Raw genomic sequence first — 6,000 nt, forward strand, 5'->3', positions numbered from 1 at the left:
TGGGTTGTTCCTTTCCTGGGAGCAGGCGGTGACACATGAAGCAGCAGGAATGGTGTGTCACTTCCCAGCTGTGTCACAGCTGGGGACAAGGACAGAGTAGCTGAGGGACTGGTGTGTCCCAGTACGGCTGGACAGCAGGAGTGCCTCTTGGGAGACTGCAGCAGCTGGCATCCCAAAGAACAATCCCACTGTACCCCTCTGCTGGCCTGCAGATCCTGGTGTTCGATGCACCAGCAACAGCTCCTATTTGCTCAGGCCAGTGAAGATCACTTCTTCCATCACACAGTTTTCTTTTGCCAGCCTCTCTGTTGAGAGGACAAACTGCATAGGCAGTAAAGCTGAGCAACTTAATGTGACCCTGTCATTTATTTAAAGCATTGCCCAATTACTGATTTTCCCTCGCATAAATCTTGGTACCGCTGGAATGAGTTGAGCAAATCTTCCCACCCAAAGGATGAACCTGAAGCTGTCACAAGAGCAGCAATGAAAAGTTTGGCTAAAGTATAAGAAACCAAAGAAAGAGGGTCTGGCACCTGGCAGCTTCAATAACTGTAGATGCCCTTCAGCTTGTTTGACCCACTACATCAGTGCATGCTGACCTCACTGCTCACCACAAAATTGAGATGCATTCCTCAGCCCATGGCAGCATCACCTCAGTGAGACTAAAATAAAACCCGCTGAAAGGTTTTATATAATACCAAGGCTACAAGATCTCTAATGTAGTTTTCTTATTGTAACAAGAGCCAAATACAGCTTAAATTCATTAGCTAATGGCCTGTGACAATGAAGGACAAAGACAATTATTATGCACATTTCCTAGCTGATTGTTTCTGTGTGAAGAAAATGCAACAAATTATTGTTCTCCTATATTAATGTACCATAAAGGACTACTATCATATCTATTTCAAAAATTCCCTGTCCCTTTCAAAATGCAGACGAATGCCAGATAAATTTGATTTTTATAGATGAAAGCTTGGTGGAAAAGTCAAGATTTTATTAGGGCCATGGACAATCACATTACATTTTATATGATATGAGGACTTCACTACTGAATCAGGAAATTGATCTCAGGACATTTTTTTCTACTGAAGACCTACCAATTCCCCGGGTATCTCTCATGTATCTCAAACACTTACCCTTGGATATAACAGTCAGTCTTAATAGCTGCTTGTATTTATAGCAAAGTCAGAAAAGAAATACACCATAGAATCATAGAATCATTCAGGGTGGAAAAGACCTCCAAGATCATTGAGTTCAACCTTTGACCAATCACCACTTCATCAACTAAACCATAGCACTGAGTGCCACGTCCACTCATTGGTTACTGTGTTCAATAAGGCACTTATCGCCTGGCCGTAAAAGGAGATCAGGTTGGTCAGGCAGGAGCTGCCTTTCCTAAAACCACCCTGGCTGTCCCTGATTGCCTGGTTGTCCTGTACATGCTGCATGATCACACTCCATGACCTTCCTGGGCACTGAGGTCAGGCTGACAGGCCTGGAGTTCCCCAGATTCTCCTTCCAGCCCTTCTTGTGGATGCATGTCCAACCTCCAGCATCTGGGATCTCCATGGTCAGCCAGGACTGATGGTAAATGATGGAAAGTTGCTTGGTGAGCCCTTCCACCAGCTCCCTCAGTGCCCTCAGGTGAATCCCATTCTGCCCAATAGACTTGTGAGCATCTAAGTGGCACAGCAGGTCACTGCCTACCTTCTCCTACATTACAGGGGGTCTTTTCTGCTCCCTGTCCCTGTCTACCAGCTCAGGGGGCTGATTGTTCTAAGGATAACCAGTCTATCCTAATGTGGAAAGGGTAAATCATTTCACCACTTCCAGCAAAATGCATGGTAGATCACACTCCACACTCCCTGTGATTTTTTAATGCCAACAGGTAAAGAAAGCACTGAGGAGAGGATGTGTCACATCCATCTGCCAACTGCTGTAAATTCAGGTGAAGCAGGACCCAGCCAGATCCCCCGCAGTTTCAGGGCCCCATTCTGTACCCATGTGGAGCAGTTTGGCAGCTCTGACAAGACACTGCTGTCCTGCCCCATGTCAGAAAGGGAAGGACTGACCCCATCGTCCACCAGTGGCCATGGCTTCCTCTCATTTTCAGTGACAATTTGAGTTTTTCTGAAGCTGTGACTGCTTTCTCATCTCTTGCCCCTTTCCCAAAAGCTCCTGGATAAATATGTCAAAAGGCACTTCTCCCAGCATTCAAGTAAATGACCCACAACTTTAGTAACACCAAGCAAGCTTTGCAGAGGAGCACAAAAGGCCTGGGTTTAGGCACAGCATTTTCTGAAGTCACATATTCTGGTGACCATCCACCCATTGTTCTCAGGGAGCATGCGGGACTACTCGGAAGCCCACTTGGAGCAGCAACTCATCCTTCTTCCCTCTGCACTCACTCCCAGAGTGTCACTCAAGGTGTCCCATTACTCTGGAGTTAACAGGTCATTCACACAGGGCTTGACAAAACCCCAGACTTACTTATCCTCTAGTGACAAGTGTGAACAGAAAGCCTCCTTCAGCAAGGGCTTCATAATCCATCCTGAAATGAAAAAAGCTGAGGGGGAATTCTGGTGTCCCAGCATAGCCTGGGATCTGCCATTACAGCCGGTCCAAGGGCTTTGAGGTGTGCACCGCAAGGCTTTACCCTCTTGTTTCCCCCCAGTTCCACAACCCCACCTTTGTAGGTTTTCTCTTTGCAGTTGACACTTGCAGTATAAGCCACTGAGGCTGTAATAAAATGCACAACATTAATGATATATATGGAGTGTTACAGATTATGAAATTCAATGTCATTTTTTTAGAAGTCATAAAAACATTATCTGATTCCCAGTAGCCCCCAGAGAGACTCGGGAATATGTTAATACACTAAAATGTCAAAATCATAAAGTGCCTGCTTTTGCGCTATTTATTTTGCGTGGTGGTGAAGTAGTTATTACATGACATTTCATAAATACAGTGACTCAGAAATAATTAGTGTGCTGAATAACAAGCTTTCCACTCTAATACAGCACCATACATTTTAAACCCCCGATTTTCATGAGGCACTTGCACAGTCTAGCTTAAATACTACAAATAAAAGTGAACTCTGGCGGAGGGAAGAACAATGCTGCTGTGGGGTTTTGGTTTCTTTTCCTTTCAAGGGAGGGGTACTGATAGTCACGACAGCAGGGTTGAGGCAATGAGCAGCAGTAACTGTGTTTCCCAAAGGGCAGGGACAAAAGAGGCAGCATGTCTCACTGTTATGACACAAGGGAGAGGTTCCAAGAGAGTATCACATTAGCAAGATTAAAATTAACACAAATGCTGAACAAAATCCTTCCTTGAAGGAAGGAGATGATTTAAAATTGCTTGTAATTAATACAGGAGAAACAACACTGCACACAGCCTTGCTCTAGCCAAGAAGTCTTCCAGATTTTCACTGCTCAGCTTGTAATACTCCTACTTACTATTTTTTTTTTTAACACACAGTGGATTTTATTGCCTTTTTTAGATATTAATACGCAACCCAATTATAAATTGTGAGTTGCAGCACTGGATAATTTCCCTTCAAGAATGCTAAGCAGATTCTGCGTTCTATCAGGCCATGTGACAGCACAGCAACTACCATCCTCTCTGACTTTTTTTTAGCAGCAATTCCTAAACACATGCTCAGCAGGAAAACTGGAGCAAGCCCCATCTTAGGACCTCCTTGTGATGCTGTTTTTTAACTTGCTGGTTGTTCTGCCTAAAAATAAAAGGAAAATTTAGGATTTAACTCATGTTTTCAGGAGTGGAGATTCAGATGAACAGTAGGAAATAACAGTACTATTTATTACATCTTGGAGGTACTTGTCTTGCTTTCTCTCACTGCTGTTGTGCTGGCTCCACATCCAAAGCTTCTTCTTGAGGCCTGCCAGGTGAGAGGGCAAATTTTAGGTGCAAGGTTAGAAAAAGGAAAGGGAAATAGAGAAGGCAGTGCGAACTTTGGTTTCATGCAGATGCAATGCACCTCCCACAGCAGCACAGTCCCTGTGGTGCAAGAGACACTGACAGGTCACAGAAGGAGCTGAGTTGGAAGGGACCCACAGGGATCATCGAGTCCAACTCCCAGCCCTGCACAGCACCAAATCCAAGAGTACCCAGTTGCTGCAGGTTTTGGCTTCACTAAAGTTCCCTCTTCCCCTTTTTTGTTTTTCCTGGGATAAGGTATTTGCAATAAAACCACCCTCCCACTGAGTAAAGGTATAACTATGGATAGTTACTGATGCTGATCTATGTAATTAATGACAGTAGTTGGGCCAAGATGAAGCTTAAGGCAGCTGGCTGAGTCTCCACCAAGCCCAAGCAGCAAGAGCTGTTCCTGAATTTGAACACGAGCATGGAACCAATAAACAGACTACCCACAGGAGCAACTATGGCTGAGGATGCACATTAAGTGTCACTATTTATGCGTGCTTTACACCTCTTTTCTGCTAAAAATCCCTTCACCATGTGGAAAAATACTTCTCTGCATTGAAATGGAAAAAATGCTGAGGCCAGGCTGTACTTTCTATTGTTTCACCATAATCACAGGATTATGGTAAATCACAAGATTATTTGGGTGGGTATCAGAACTGGGTTTGGCTGAGGCAATCCAATGCATGGGGACCCTACACAGTAACACGAGCTCAGACATAAAACACTGAGCTGAGGCCAGATCTGTGATATCTAATTGCCTTTGCCTAGAAACCGCAGTCAGCATTTGTAGTCCACAACAGGGAGTTTCAAAACAGCCTCCAATGTTTGTGAAACCTACAGCTGAATCTGTGTGCTGCAGTGTCAGGGGAGCTGAGGACACTCCATGGTTTTTGCTGCTCTGATGCTTTGTGGTTCCCAGCAAGATGTTGGCATGTCCTTTCCACACCGGCCTGCTCAGCTCCAGAGATCCTTTCCCTCTCAACACCTTCACATCACAATCAGTGGCTATTAAAAAGAACTTCTAAAAGTGTTTGCAGTTCTTCACAGCCTGCATTTGAAGATAAATTTACAGTATGGAAAAAAAATCCACCCAAGTATAAAACACCCAGATTAATTCATGGTCCATGTTTGTTCTTTCTGTTTTATCCTTCACTCCCTCCATCATTCACCAGAGGGCCAAAGTGGTGCAAATGAACTTCTGAATGTGTGACAACACAATCCATCTGAGAAACCTAATTCAGAAGCAATGATTTTTCTTACTTTTCTTTTTTCTCTTCCTTCTCAGGGCCCAAGAATGTTCACGAGAGCTTGCTACGGAACCATTTTGATTTGCCTGTTTGTGTAAAAATAATCCATGTTTCCTTGACATGTTGAGAATACAACATGCCAGGAATAACTTGCATACTTTGGGAGGTCTTTCTGCTTGTGAAAGTCCAGCATGCTACTGGCTGTATGGAGAGGTCTAAAACATGTTTGTGGAACTTGTAAAAGGTCTTTCCAATGACTAATGCAGTCCATTTGTATGGACAGCTCATTAAATTAGCAGAAATGCTAAGTCTTACAAGAAGCAATTGCTTTCTTATGCAAAAGATGAAATGTGCTCATCCGGAAAAGGAAATTTCACATCTCCTAGCTAATAGTGAAAAAACAGACCATCACAAACTCCTTCCAGACTCTTCTTATTTGGACACGCTCCACATCATTTTCCCAGCCAGCATTTTCCTGGCCAGCATAAGCCTCTGGGAGGTCCTATCTGCACTCACATCTCTGCAGTTCCAGTCCCAGCCAGGCCCAGATAGTGAAGCAGAAGCAGGCTGAGGGTAACAGCATTTATCTTCACAATATGTGGCAATATGTGTCAAAGAAGAGTATCCAGGAGCCATGGTCTGAAGGGCTGCCATGTCCATAGGGCTGAAAGGGTTTTATGTAGCTGGTTTTTGTTTGTAGCATCTCCAGGTCGCAGTGTTGTAACTTTAATGGTTACATGTAGGGAGATGTTTCTTAAGATTTAGACTACTCCCCTTGCTACCAGCTCTTTAAAGAGTTCTCTTA

The sequence above is a fragment of the Coloeus monedula genome, assembly GCF_965178545.1.
Source record: "Coloeus monedula genome assembly, chromosome: 2".
NCBI lineage: Eukaryota > Metazoa > Chordata > Aves > Passeriformes > Corvidae > Coloeus > Coloeus monedula.